The following is a 15,946-nucleotide window of genomic DNA, read 5'->3' on the forward strand; positions in this document are numbered from 1 at the left end:
CACCGGGTCCTGGGGCTTGCCTCACTCTCAGGAGGCTATTCCAACTAACTGCACTCACCATCAGCCCCAGGCGTCCCTCAACCTGCAGTGGCGGTCCCCACTGACCGCAATACTGAGAGTGGCGTCACGACAAGAAGAAGATCTCCTACCTGTGACAAGATCCAGCTGAGTGGAGTCCCTGAAGGTAATGCACCGACACTGCACTTGTGGGGCTTCACACTTCCCTATTTGATGTTTGCCATCCGTGAGGTGCCACAGGCATCCACGGGGTTTTCGCCTTTTGAATTGTTATACGGGCGACATCCCCGGGGATTGTTGGACCTGGCAAAGGAAACATGGGAGCAAGAGCCCACCCCCCATAAAAGTGTGATTGAACACATTTTGGGTATGCAGAACCGCATAAGCGCGGTCATGCCAATTGTGAAGGAGCATTTACAGGAGGCTCAGGCCGCGCAAAGCGGCCGCTACAATAGACAAGCCACCGTGCGGACCTTTAAACCCGGGGATCGGGTGTTGGTATTAATCCCCACGGCGGAGAGTAAATTCCTGGCTCTGTGGCAAGGCCCCTACGAGATAAAGGAAAGAGTCGGGGTGGTTAACTATAAAGTATTGCAGCCCGGTAGGCGGAAACCTGAACAAATATACCATGTCAACCTATTAAAACCTTGGCATGAACGGGAAAGCCTGATGGCTGTTTTTTCCCCATCTCCCTCCTCTTCGGGTCGTTCACCTCCGGCTCCAGCGACCTCCGGAGAGGACGAACCGGAAGTAAGGATTGGAGAAGCCCTCACCAAGACTCAGAGGCGAGAGGCCAGACGGTTGGTTCAGCAGAACCCCGATGTCTTCTCCGAGCTGCCCGGTAGGACCAGTCTGATACGACATGATATTGTCACCGAGCCCCACCTGAAGGTACGCCTGAAGTCATACCGGGTACCGGAGGCTCGACGACAAGCCATATCGGAGGAAGTAAAGACAATGTTACGCCTGGGGGTCATCGAAAAATCCCGGAGTGAATGGGCTAGTCCGATTGTCCTAATACCAAAACCCGATGGCTCCTTAAGGTTCTGCAATTACTTTAGGAGATTGAACGAAATATCCAAGTTCGATCTCTACCCCATGCCCAGGGTGGATGAGCTGATTGATAGGCTGGGACAGGCGCGGTATTTTACCACGCTCGACCTGACCAAGGGGTACTGGCAGGTGCCACTGACGGAGTCCGCCAAGGAGAAAACCGCTTTTGTTACGCCGGAGGGTCTCTTCCACTATGTTGTCTTGCCTTTTGGGTTACATGGCGCTCCGGCCACGTTCCAGAGGTTGATGGACTTAGTGCTGGAACCCCACCAGGCGTATGCATCAGCGTACCTTGATGACATCATTATTTACAGCTCCGATTGGCAGACCCACTTGGAACAGGTACAAGCGGTGGTGGACGCGCTTCGAACAGCCGGATTGACAGCCAATCCCAAGAAATGTGCGTTGGGACTCACGGAAGCCCGCTACTTGGGCTACGTGATAGGCCAAGGAGTGATTAAGCCCCAAATTAACAAGGTTGAGGCGATCCAGAAGTGGCCTAGACCCCTGACCACGAAGCAGGTTAGGGCCTTCCTGGGTATCGTGGGGTACTACAGGAGGTTTGTAAAGGATTTTGCGGGACTATCAGCCCCCTTGACGGACCTTCTCAAAGGCAAGAAGTCCGTCATGGTGCGCTGGACTCCGCAGGCCGAGGACTCCTTCCGGGCCCTGAAGGGGGTCCTGTGCGGACAGCCCGTTCTCGTACACCCTGATTTCCGGAAGGAGTTCATAGTACAGACTGACGCCTCAGAGGTCGGCCTGGGGGCAGTGTTGTCTCAGGTGGTTCAGGGGGAGGAACACCCCGTCACCTTCTTAAGTAGGAAGCTCACCCCTCCCGAGCAGAATTATAGCGTAGTGGAGAAGGAGTGCCTGGCGATCAAGTGGGCCTTGGAGTCCCTACGCTATTACCTGCTGGGACGGCAGTTTCGCTTGGTGACGGATCACTCTCCACTGGTCTGGATGAGGTCCGCCAAGGAACGGAATGCCCGGGTTGCCCGGTGGTTCCTTTCTCTGCAGAACTTCCGGTTTACGGTTGAGCATAGGGCCGGTGGGTTGCAGGGCAACGCCGATGCCTTGTCCCGCGGCCCGTGTTTGATGGCGGGAGTTCAACCCCGCACGCTTGAACTGAGGGGGGGGTATGTGAGACTGTGACCGGGGTTATCTATGACGGCCGGTATGTCTCGCCCCGGTTGTGCTCACTCCATGATAGAAAGTAAATACACTCTAGGGTTAATGCTGTTTCCCTACAGGCTGAAGGAAGGGTTAAATGGAAACAGGAACAAGGGCAGGTGTGCCGGGTGTGAGGGAATGAACAGATCTCCCTGAGTTCTCTGCTGGAGAGGCACATGTATATTGTTGTGGACTTTTTGTTTGGAAATTAAACCGTGTGCTGTGAACCTTAATGCCTGGATCCCGTGTCTTCTGCTGCGCAGCCGACCACGCTACCTCACAATATATATATATTTATATATATATATGATATCACATTAAAGAGGATTTTATTAGCAGTTTATATATTTATATATATATATATATATATGTATATATATACATATATAATATATATTATATATATATATAAATATATATATAAACTGCTAATAAAATCCTCTTTAATGTGATGGATACACAGGACGTACAAGGACAGTAGTAATATAAATGCTCCATTTTGTCCCCGGCAGTCACAATGCCCCAATGAGCATCCAGCTTGGACACCTGCCCTGATGTGACCACGCGAGCTCTCCGCTAAGTGACCGCACAGGATGGATTTCAGCCCCACAACCTGTGCGGAGCCTGAGGGGACGTTGGTCCTGTATTCTGGGACTAAACTCTCTTTTCTGTTCTGACCTTCAGGACAATGTTGCATAAAGATTAATCATCATCCCCCGAGCCGGTAATATCCATGTGCTGTGACAGCAGGACATATCCTGTTCTTTATATACACACATTTCCATTTATACAAAGCTGCCGCACAAGACGATCCTTTCTTTCTACACTGACAGTAATACATTCCAGCAAAGGGCACCATGAGTCATAAGATATAAGCACGAGCAATGCAAAACAATGCAAAGTTATATTCTACATCCGCCGTACCAGCGCCCTGTCAGCCATGACGGTGGCAGAGAATGTAGATATTGACTCTTCCCTGTTATTTTCTATATTTGCATGCACCCAATAGTGGGCTATGCTAATGTCGCGGGCGGGGAGGAGGGTGTCAGCACACTACGCTCACCCCTTCTGCTCGGGTCCGGCGGCTGCTGCTCAGTGGTGGCTCGAGCGGTGGGCCGGATCCCGGGGGTTTCTCGAGCGGCACTCCTCGCCCGTGAGTGAAAGGGGTTTGTTGGGTGTGGGAATTGTTTATTGTCCGTGACGCCACCCACGGTTGTGGTGATTTCACCACCGCTGCTCAATATGGGGATCCCGGGGATGGTGATGCGGAGCAGCCAGGTGTTGTGTTGCCCCTCCGTGGGTAGGGGTTGGTGATCCCGGGGCCCGGTGATGGTTTGGGAGGTGCAGGGCCTGGTGGGCGCAGGGACGCGGGGGCAGCGCTGTGCCTTGCGGCACTGTGGTACTCACTCAGCCTGAGACGTTGACACAGTTTTTACGGTAAACCAAACGGCTGGTAAGACGGTCCCACGGACGGCTGCACTTGTTCTCCCAGTTGGTGACGGTAATGTCCCTCTTCCTTGCACCTTTGTTTACTTGTTGGTTGCGATGGGTCCCCACCGGTAACCCGCTCCCCGGCTTCAAGCTGGACCGGAGGAGCTCTACTCTTTGCCCGCAAGCGCTGGCCCTGAGAAACTGGTGCCTTGGCGGTGGCGGTGTCTCTCCTACACTGGTTGGGCTGTTGCCTTCAATCGGGACTTGGTTGTTGGGGGATCTACGTCCCCTTCACTGACGGATTTGGCAAATTCTGGCGACTCCAAGCCTTGCCGGGGTCCGAGAGGCCCCTGCCCTGGTGCTGACTGTCCTTCAGAACACTGCTCCAGACCGCCGGGCCACTACCCGTCCGCGGTCCTTCCAGGAACTTCCAAACGGTCCCCCTCCAGACAGTCACCGCCGTTGCTGACCTTGCTGACCTGTCCTGCACACAGCTGGACTACTTCAGGCTTTCTCTCTGTCACCACTCTTGCTTTCCTCCTTTACCACTTTACTTCACTTCTACTTTCACTTCCTTAGCTCATCTTAGCTGTTTACTCAAGCCCTGCCTGGGCTAATCTGCCTGGTACTTCCTGCCTCCAGAGCTGTGAACTCCTCGGTGGGCGGAGCCAACCGCCTGGCCCACCCCCTGGTGTGAATCATCAGCCTCTGGAGGAAGGCAACAAGGATTTTTGGTTAGCTTTGGTGTTCCTAACTGGGATGTAGGGTGTGGTGGTGTGTGACCTGTGTCCCCTGGCTTGCCCAGGGCGACACACTAAGGGGTACTTTATACGTTGCGACATTGCTACTGAGATATCGTTGGGGTCACGTCGTTATGGACGCACATCCGGCGCCGGTAGCGACATCGCAATGAGTGAATCCTAGGAGCGACGATGAACAAGCACAACACAGTCAAAAATCGTTGATCTGTGTCACATCATTCATTTCCATAATGTCGTTGCTGCTGATACGATGTTGTTTGTCGTTCCTGCAGCTCCAGACATCGCTGTGTGTGACACCGCAGGAACGACAAATGTCGTGGGCGGAGGAGGGGACGCCACGCTCTCCCACTGCTCGGGTCCGGCTGCCGCTGCTGCTGCGGCCTGCTGCTGCTCGGTGGCTCGAGCGATGGGCCGGATCCCGGGGACTCGAGCGGCGCTCCTCGCCCGTGAGTGAAAAGGGATTGGTTGTTGGGATTATTTATTGTCCGTGACGCCACCCACGGTTGTGGTGATTGTGTGGACACCACCGCTGCTCTGTATGGGGATCCCGGGAGTGGTGACAGGGAGCAGCAAAGTTGTTGGTTCTCCCCTCCGTGGGTAGGGGGTAGTTGTCACGGTGCCCAGTGATGAGGTGGGTGATGAGGGATGGCGGGGCCGATGCAGGGCTTGGTGGGGTGCAGGGACGCGGGGGCAGCGCTGTGCCTTACGGCACTGTGGTACTCACTCAGCCTGAGACGATGACACAGTTCTCGGTAAAACACACGGCTGGAAAGACGGTTCCCACGGACGGCTGCAGTTGCTTTTCCCCAGTAGTTGACGGTGACGGTCCCTTTCCCTGCACCTAAGATGATGTTGGTAGCGATGGGTTCCCACCGGTAACCCGCTCCCCGGCTTGGATATGGGCCGGAAAAGCCCCTCTTTGCCCGCAGGCGCTGGCCCTGAGAAACTGGTGCCCTGGCGGTGGCGGTATCTCTCTCTAACGATTGGACTGTTGCCTTCAATCGGGACTTGGTTGTTGGGAGACCCAGAAGTCCCCTTCACTGATGGATTTGGCAAATTTATGGCGACTCCTAGCCTTGCCGGGATCCGAAAGGCCCCTGCCAATGGTGCTGGCTTCTCTTCGTATACCGCTCCGGTACCGCCGGGCCACCACCCGTCCGCGGTCCTTTCGGCAACCTCCAAGCAGCCTCTCCTGCAGACGGTCACCGCCGTCTGCTAACCTTGCTGTTCTCAGTCCGGGGCACACACCCGGACCAACTTCAGGCTTTCTCAACTGTCACTTTCTCTTCCACCTTAACTCCTCTCTCCTGCTCCTCTACCACTACTCCTACTTCACACTCTCCCTAAACTGATCTGCCTGGTTTTCCCGCCTCCAGGGCTGTGAACTCCTCGGTGGGCGGAGCCAACCGCCTGGCCCACCCCCTGGTGTGGACATCAGCCCCTGGAGGAAGGCAACAAGGATTTTCGGTGTAGCTTTGGTGTACCTATCTGGGGTGTAGGCTGTGGTGGTGTCATGACCTGTGACCCCTGGCTTGCCCAGGGCGTCACACAAACATCTCCTTACCTGCGTCCACCGGCAATGCGGAAGGAAGGAGGTGGGCGGAATGTTACGTCCCGCTCATCTCCTCCCCTCCGCTTCTATTGGCCAGCCGCTTAGTGACGTCGCGGTGATGCCGAACACACCTCCCCCTTGAAGGAGGGATTGTTCAGCAGTCACCGCGACGTCGTCGTCCAGGTAAGTGCGTGTGAAGCTGCCGTAGCGATAATGTTCGCTACGGCAGCTATCAGACAATATCGCATGTGCGACGGGGGCGGGTACTATCGCGCTGGACATCGCTAGCCGTAAAATGCCCCTAAGTGTTAGTATATCATAGTATTAGTCTTCCAATTTGTTGACTCTACTTCTCTTCCTTTTAATATTGTGCTCCCTCAGTGTTTAGTCCTAGGTCTTCTCTTCTTTTTCACTAATCAGTCATCTACGCTGATGATATTTTATGTTCTTGTCGCGGGCGGGGAGGAGGGTGTCAGCACACTACGCTCACCCCTTCTGCTCGGGTCCGGCGGCTGCTGCTCAGTGGTGGCTCGAGCCGTGGGCCGGATCCCGGGGGTTTTTCGAGCGGCACTCCTCGCCCGTGAGTGAAAGGGATTTGTTGGGTGTGGGAATTGTTTATTGTCCGTGACGCCACCCACGGTTGTGGTGATTTCACCACCGCTGCTCAATATGGGGATCCCGGGAATGGTGATGCGGAGCAGCCAGGTGTTGTGTTGCCCCTCCGTGGGTAGGGGTTGGTGATCCCGGGGCCCGGTGATGGTTTGGGAGGTGCAGGGCCTGGTGGGCGCAGGGACGCGGGGGCAGCGCTGTGCCTTGCGGCACTGTGGTACTCACTCAGCCTGAGACGTTGACACAGTTTTACGGTAAACCACACGGCTGGAAAGACGGTTCCCACGGACGGCTGCACTTGCTCTCCCAGTAGGTGACGGTGATGTCCCTTTTCCTTGCACCTTGGTTCTATGTTGGTGACGATGGGTTCCCACCGGTAACCCGCTCCCCGACTTCAAGCTGGACCGGAGGAGCTCTACTCTTTGCCCGCAGGCACTGGCCCTGAGAAGCTGGTGCCCTGGCGGTGGTGGTGCTTCTCCTAAAATGGTTGGACTGTTGCCTTCTATCGGGACTTGGTTGTTGAGGGATCTACGTCCCCTTCACTGACGGATTTGGCAAATTATGTCGACTCCTAGCCTTGCCGGGGTCCGAGAGGCCCCTGCCCTGGTGCTGACTGTCCTTTGGTACACTGCTCCAGATCGCCGGGCCCCTACCCGTCCGCGGTCCTTCCAGGAACTTCCAAACGGTCCCACTCCAGACAGTCACCGCCGTTGCTGACCTTGCTGACCTGTCCTGCACACAGCTGGACTCTTCAGGCTTTGCACACTCTTTCTTTCCTGTCACCACTCTTGCTGTCCTCCTTTACCACTTTTCTTCCTTCACTTTCACTTAGCTGTTTACTCTAGCCCTGCCTGGGCTCAACTTCACTCCTTCCACTTCCTCCTCCAAACTCTATCTCAACTTCACTCTAGCCCTGCCTGGGCTAATCTGCCTGGTACTTCCTGCCTCCAGAGCTGTGAACTCCTCGGTGGGCGGAGCCAACCGCCTGGCCCACCCCCTGGTGTGTATCATCAGCCTCTGGAGAAAGGCAACAAGGATTTTTGGTTAGCTTTGGTGTTCCTAACTGGGATGTAGGGTGTGGTGGTGTGTGACCTGTGTCCCCTGGCTTGCCCAGGGCGACACATTCCCCCTTAGCAAAATGCAGACCGTCCGCGGGCTGCCGTCCAACACCGGTTTTATTTTTCTGCAAAAGATAACATGGTAAAATAATAACATATGTACATTTTTAATAAATCTTCCCTTAAGGGGAGGCACATTTCTTAAACGTTGCATAACGGTTTACGGTTACAGTTTCCGCTCTCTCCCACCCAAGCAACCTGGCCCTGATGCTGCCCCTAAAGCCCAGGCAGCACCCCTTGACCCACAGTCCAGCACACGGTACCCGAGCGGGATCTGTCCTTCCCTCCAGAGGGTAGCCACCGGTTCCTTTGGTGGCTGGGCCCCAGCCTGCTCTGCTGAGGGCCCTCCCTCCAACCTGCCTCTCCGGAGGCGGCATTGCGGAAAACGGTAACGGTAAACAACATATTTACAAGCCACTTAGCGTTTGTGGTTGCCCTGCAAGTTCACGGGCTTGTCCATGGAAAGTCCTCCATGCAAAACTTTTTAAACGGTCCCTACGGGGACAAGGGTGCCGGCTCCAGCCGGTTGCAAATCACAAAGAATCAGGTGAAGTACTCGGTATCATCATTTTCTTATCATTCTTTCAAACTTTTAAACAACAGTTCACACAAACTTTCTGATGGTCCCAACGGGGACGGTGCAACGGGCATCCGCTGCCCTACTGGGTATTTTCGTCCTCCTCACCCGGCTCGGGGTGGAAGGATATGGGCACCAGCCCCTCCAGTGCATAGCAAGCACGGCGTGGAAGGGCCGCCCGATACCCGTTGCCCCCGGTTCGGGGAACATAAGTGGCCTCCATGCCAGGCAGGGCAACGACCCCCTCCTCTTCTTCTGACACAGGCTCAGTGTCAGGCCCGGAGTCGCTATCTTCTGCCCCCGCCGCAGTCACAGAGAGAGGCACACCCGACGGGCCAGGTGCGGTGCAGCACGCGAGTGAGTAGGACGGAGGTAACACAGGAGCCAGGGGCAGACCGGGTCCCTCAGCCGCAGCGACCGGTCCCTCGGGGACACAGGGGCGTGGGTCATTCTCCAGCTCCTCCATCACGGCCTCCACTCCATACACTCGCGCCACAGCAACTAGGGCCTCCACCTCCGCGGCCCACTGCTCCATCAGCCCGCCGATCTGACTCTGGTAGTGACGGCAGATCCCCGCCGCCCGGGCCCTCAACCAGGCCGCTGTTCCAGACACCCGCTCGGTAGTCTCTGCAGAACTAGGTGGGGCGGACATCTCGGCAGTCGTGTTTTCCAGGAACCCAGTATTGCTGCAGAGTCCTGGCGTCTCTGCTTTTATAGCTGCAGCTACATGCGTCCAGCCGCCATCGCGTCCCCCTTAGCTCTTTTCGGCCCCTCCTCTCTCGGGGCGGGGTCTTGGCCTTCGCGCCTCTACTACTCGAGAAGACGCTCGAGCGGGAACTTTTCGCGCCAAAGATGGCGGCTTCTGAAATTTTTCTGCCGGATACCTCCGGCGGTAACAAGGCGCACCTCTACCAGACAGCAGAGCAGTAAGATCCTGTTCGTGACGCCAAGTTGTCGTGGGCGGGGAGGAGGGTGTCAGCACACTACGCTCACCCCTTCTGCTCGGGTCCGGCGGCTGCTGCTCAGTGGTGGCTCGAGCCGTGGGCCGGATCCCGGGGGTTTCTCGAGTGGCATTCCTCGCCCGTGAGTGAAAGGGATTTGTTGGGTGTGGGAATTGTTTATTGTCCGTGACGCCACCCACGGTTGTGGTGATTTCACCACCGCTGCTCAATATGGGGATCCCGGGAATGGTGATGCGGAGCAGCCAGGTGTTGTGTTGCCCCTCCGTGGGTAGGGGTTGGTGATCCCGGGGCCCGGTGATGGTTTGGGAGGTGCAGGGCCTGGTGGGCGCAGGGACGCGGGGGCAGCGCTGTGCCTTGCGGCACTGTGGTACTCACTCAGCCTGAGACGTTGACACAGTTTTACGGTAAACCACATGGCTAGAAAGACGGTTCCCACGGACGGCTGCACTTGCTCTCCCAGTAGGTGACGGTGATGTCCCTTTTCCTTGCACCTTGGTTCTATGTTGGTGACGATGGGTTCCCACCGGTAACCCGCTCCCCGGCTTCAAGCTGGACCGGAGGAGCTCTACTCTTTGCCCTCAGGCGCTGGCCCTGAGAAGCTGGTGCCCTGGCGGTGGCAGTGCTTCTCCTAAAATGGTTGGACTGTTGCCTTCTATCGGGACTTGGTTGTTGAGGGATCTACGTCCCCTTCACTGACGGATTTGGCAAATTATGTCGACTCTTAGCCTTGCCGGGGTCCGAGAGGCCCCTGCCCTGGTGCTGACTGTCCTTTGGTACACTGCTCCAGACCGCCGGGCCACTACCCGTCCGCGGTCCTTCCAGGAACTTCCAAACGGTCCCACTCCAGACAGTCACCGCCGTTGCTGACCTTGCTGACCTGTCCTGCACACAGCTGGACTCTTCAGGCTTTGCACACGCTTTCTTTCCTGTCACCACTCTTGCTGTCCTCCTTTACCACTTTTCTTCCTTCACTTTCACTTAGCTGTTTACTCTAGCCCTGCCTGGGCTCAACTTCACTCCTTCCACTTCCTCCTCCAAACTCTATCTCAACTTCACTCTAGCCCTGCCTGGGCTAATCTGCCTGGTACTTCCTGCCTCCAGAGCTGTGAACTCCTCGGTGGGCGGAGCCAACCGCCTGGCCCACCCCCTGGTGTGTATCATCAGCCTCTGGAGAAAGGCAACAAGGATTTTTGGTTAGCTTTGGTGTTCCTAACTGGGATGTAGGGTGTGGTGGTGTGTGACCTGTGTCCCCTGGCTTGCCCAGGGCGACACATTCTCATACGATCGCCCCATTACCCTGGGAAGGCACAGAGGATGTAATATTACTGCGTGAGGCACAAATGGAGGGCATTATTTCTGTGCAAGGCACAACAGGGGCACTGTTACTGTGAAGAGATACTAATGGGGCACTATTACTGTGAGGAAACTCTAAGGTGGTACTATGACTATATGGAGATGTGGCACCCCTGAGGCTCTGGTCGCCACAGGGTACTGCACCTCAATTAAGGTGCAGTATCTATCTCAGGTAAGGAGGGGGTTAATCACCTGTGTTCCCCATTCAAACACTACATACAGTTTTGGAGCTTTCACACAGAGTGGGTTGGCTCAGGGTAGGCAGGAGGGTGGCCATAACCATGGCCATGGAACTTCCCGGTCACTGAAGCCAGCCACTTGGGAGGGGCAGGTTCCACTTGGCGTAGAAATAGGTGCAACACACGCACATCAAAAACAGACCCGTCAGGACCATAGTTCTGGCAAGACATCTCTGGAAAACTTGGACTTTACTGGGCCCAGGGCCTTGGAGTGGGAGCTTAGCCAGGGTACCTAACTGTGGAGGGGGACACCCTAGAAATAGAACTCTCACTCCTCTCTCAAAACACCGGTGGTGGCCCCTTACCAGATCTGGGATTGACCGGAGCCCAGCATGACTGGGCTGGCAGCTGAAGTTGTAAGAGTAAACTACACCCTGAACCCGCAGAGAATATGTTGGCTCATCCATACCGGCGGCGCCGCCCAGTGCTTAGGCGCCAACGACCATTAACACCCTCATCATCTGGATCCTGCTCCGCCTGTGGGGAGCGATACCATCCCGGCTGCCTTAACACCTACCCCGGTGAGGAGCCCGGCAGCGGCGGCTATTCCCTGGCCGCATACCACAGGTGGCATCATGACAAACTTTCCCAAATACCCCGCTTCCCCCACCGTTTACTGTACGCCTCGGGGAAACGAAACCGGGCAAGGCCACCTCGTGACAACGCCTGACCCAACCCGAAATGGCTCGAGTAGGTTAACCGCCTGCCTCGTGGGGCGCTACAGAGACATAAACAAGGCTGTGTTACGATGTGAGGCACAGAGAGGGGCACTATTGATGTGAGGAGAAACTAAGAGGGCACTATGACCATATGGAGGCACATAAAAGGCACTGTTACCATGTGAGGCATAGATGGTGGTTCTGTTACTGCATAGGAGCACAGATGGGGCACTAATACAGTGAGGATACACTAACTTGGCACTATAACCATATGGAGACACAGAGAAAACACTGTTACCATGCAAGGCAAAGAGTAGCCGGATGAATTCTGAAGTGTACCGGGATATACTTTCAGCCCAGATTCAGCCAAATGCCGCAAAGTTGATCGGACGGCGCTTCATAGTACAGATGGACAATGACCCCAAGCATACAGCCAAAGCTACCCAGGAGTTCATGAGTGCAAAAAAGTGGAACATTCTGCAATGGCCAAGTCAATCACCAGATCTTAACCCAATTGAGCATGCATTTCACTTGCTCAAATCCAGACTTAAGACGGAAAGACCCACAAACAAGCAAGACCTGAAGGCTGCGGCTGTAAAGGCCTGGCAAAGCATTAACAAGGAGGAAACCCAGCGTTTGGTGATGTCCATGGGTTCTAGACTTAAGGCAGTGATTGCCGCCAAAGGATTCGCAACAAAATATTGAAAATAAAAATATTTTGTTTGGGTTTGGTTTATTTGTCCAATTACTTTTGACCTCCTAAAATGTGGAGTGTTTGTAAAGAAATGTGACAATTCCTACAATTTCTATCAGATATTTTTGTTCAAACCTTCAAATTAAACGTTACAATCTGCACTTGAATTCTGTTGTAGAGATTTCATTTCAAATCCAATGTGGTGGCATGCAGAGCCCAACTCGCGAAAATTGTGTCACTGTCCAAATATTTCTGGACCTAACTGTACATACAGATAGGGACTCTAGATTGTGAGCCCCAATGGGGACAGTGTTGCCAATGTGTGTAAAGCGCTGTGGAATTAATAGCGCTATATAAATTAATAAAATTATTATTAATATTATTATTATTATTATTATTATTACTATTACCTTACGAAGACAAAGAAGGGACACAGAGAGTGCAATATCACTGCATGAAGCACAAACGGAGGGTAACCCTGACTGGACTGTACAGGTACAAAGGGGGCACTATTACTGCACTATGGGGTTTCTGTAGAGGTTGTGACAAATGTGGGCAAGGTGATTGAAAAGTAATGATCCAAATATTTCTATGTAATACATTCTGCACAGACAACTCATGGATGGAAGACGTCATCGTGACAATCTGGGCTTGATGGATAAAGAAGGGAAAAATAACTACTACTATGAAGGAGTTTGCAAGGGTTTCCTCCTCATTCTCAGATTTCCTCCAAGACCCTAAACACACACCGATATGTTTATTGGCCTTGGTGCATGGATTAAATTAGAATGTGAGTCCCCATGGTGTATAGGGACTGATGTGCAGGGTAACAATCTCTGATAAACACCTGCAAATATGTTGGGGCACACCAGTAATAATAATATACAGTATATAGTTCTGCAAGGGTTGCCATTTTGTTTTATTTTTGGATTTATCCCCAATCACAAAATCAGATGTATGGGGTTTGACATTTACCTGATGGAGGAGCCAGGGATGTACCAGAGAAGACGAGGTCCTCAACCTTTAGGGGCATTCAAAGTCAACAAGGCCATAAAGGAGACGGTCAGCCCAGCATATGTCATTTATGTGACGTTGCTTCGGACGGACGCGTGACATCCCAGGATAGCACTAGAATATTGGGAATATTCCTTTATATCCATCCAGTAAATATAGCAAATACTTTAGACGCATTTTGAGCCCTGTGTCCAGCTTATTCCTGAACTGTAAACCATTCATCAACCACTAGTCCACCATTAACAACCAACTTTTTAATGCTGGTTTCTACAAGGTAAGGTCTCCAGTTGAGAAGTAAAGCAAAGTTTGGGCGTGAAACGCGTCTATTTCCATAAAACTCCCAAATCACAACTCAAGACTTGGCCTGTACCTAATATTATTTCAGGTGAGCTGCTCATATATTTGTGCCCCTGGGGACGGTTTCTTAACCTTTACAGTATGAGGACGTTCCTCAGATTTCAGTTAGAGATACAGCAGGATATGGTTGAGCGCGCGGCCCTGAATGCAGACTTCTGTGTGATTCATGAGCTCATTTTGCAATCCTCCTCCCCCCTACACGAAAATTCTCCATATGTCACAAAAGCCCTGTGATCAAATTCTTTGATGTTGTCTGCTGACTTGAGATTAAACTTTCGTAGAATATTTTCCTGGAGGGCATAACAGTTGTGGAATCATTTATTATACAGGATGAATATATGCAGATGTGTCTACTAGAGATGAGCAAATCTGTAGAGATTGGAATTTGTCAGATTCGGCAAATTTTCCCAAGGAATTTGAAGAACAGTGATTCGATTTCTACTTCAAAGCCTCCAATTGTCCCAAAAACGTGTAAAACGCTATCCTCATTTCCTAACACACCTGCTGGGCTGTCACACACTATCTATACTGTTTATTTAGTGTTTTATGATTTTTTTTTCACGCTTTTTCTAAAACCGTCCACGCACCGTAGATGGCTGTCGGCAGAATGTTGCTTCGACCACTAGCCATTTCAGCGTCTATCCCATACACAGGAGCGCTCGCTCCGCTGAGTGCACGAGTGAACTCTATGAAAGAGTCGCCGGTGGACATCTCTGCTGGTGGCTTCTCTCTGGGAGAATAAAAGCTATCGGCAGTTTGAAATTGGATATGCCCAATTGACTTCAGTTGGCCGTTGCTTTCATGACCATTAGGGTGTCAACCAAAGCAGTGGCGGACATTTACCTAATGTGTTTAGGGGCAGAGTGCTCCTGTGTTCCCTATGAAAAAGATGCCATCCAGCATCTCTGCCGGGATCTTATCTCCGAGAGAACAAAGAAGTTGTCAGCTCAAAATCGTACATGGTCAATCGACTTTTAACCCCGACGATTAGTTGGCTGGCACTCCTATATAATTAGAGTTTCAGAAGGTTTGGAAAACTTTTGTCTAATGTGTATGGGGTCTTAGAGCTAAGCTGTGATCTGTGATGTCCATTCACTATTCAGATTCACAATTTCTATTCTCTTCCAATCACTAGTGTCTAAAGCCCGCTTTACACGCTGCAATGTATCTTACAATGTGTCGGCGGGGTCACGTCGTAAGTGACGCACATCCGGCGTCGTAAGTTACATTGTAGCATGTAACAGGTACGTGCGATTGCGAATGAATGGTAAAACATTCATCACACGCACGTCGTTCATTCCTCATGAATTGAACGTCAGATTGTTCATCGTACCCAGGGTAGCACACATCGCAGTGTGTGACACCCCGGGAACGATGAACAGATCTTACCTGCGTCCTGTGGCTCCCGGCCAGCAATGCGGAAGGAAGAAGGTGGGCGGGATGTTTATGGCAACAAAATTGAACGTGCCGCAGATACGATGGGGGCGGTTACGATCGCATACGATATCGTATGCAGAATCGTAACTGTCGCGGGCGGAGGGGCCGCGCTCGCTATGCTCGGGTCCGAGGCTGCTGCTGCTGCTCAGGGGCTCGAGCGGTGGGCCGGACCCGGGAACTCGAGCAGCGCTCCTCGCCCACGAGTGAAAAGGGGGTGGTTTGTTTGGGGGAATAGTCCGTGACGCCACCCACGGGTCGTGGTGATAATGGCACCACCGCTGCTGGTGACGGGGATCCCGGGAGCGATGGCAGGGAGCAGCTAGAATGTTGGTTCCCCCTCCGTGGGTAGAGGTTGGTGATCCCAGGGCCCGGTGGTGGTACGAGGAGGCAGGTTAGCTGGGGTGCAGGGTTGCGGAGGCAGCGCGGCGCGGTGCCGGATGGCACTGTTGTACTCACTCAGGCACAGATTCACAGAGTCTCTGGTAAACCAAACGGCTGGATGGACGGGTCCCGCAGCCGGCTGCAGTGTTTTTGCTCTCCCCGGACAGGTTGATGGTGGCTGTCTTTCCCTGCACCTTTGTAGAATGTGTTGACTCCGATCGTTTCCCAACGGTAGTCCGCTCCCCGGCGTGTCTGTACCGAAGGAACCCGTTTTGCCCACAGGCGCTGGCCCTTGGATCTCTAGCCTATGGCGGTGGCTTTTTATCCTCACTGTGTGGACGGTTGCCTTCTGTCGGGTCTTGGGTGTTAGGGAACCCCTGGGATTCCGGTCACTCTTGGATTTGACCGTTGTCGGCGGCTCCTAGCCTGGGTGGGGTCTGATGGCCCTGCCTTTGTGCTTGGTACAGATCTGCTCCCTGGTTCGGTACCGGCGGGCCACCGCCCATCCCCAATCCTACGGTTCCGCTGACTTGCACCACCTCCTGCAGACGGCCACCACCG

This window comes from Anomaloglossus baeobatrachus, chromosome 6 (assembly GCF_048569485.1).
Source record: "Anomaloglossus baeobatrachus isolate aAnoBae1 chromosome 6, aAnoBae1.hap1, whole genome shotgun sequence".
In the NCBI taxonomy this organism is placed as follows: domain Eukaryota; kingdom Metazoa; phylum Chordata; class Amphibia; order Anura; family Aromobatidae; genus Anomaloglossus; species Anomaloglossus baeobatrachus.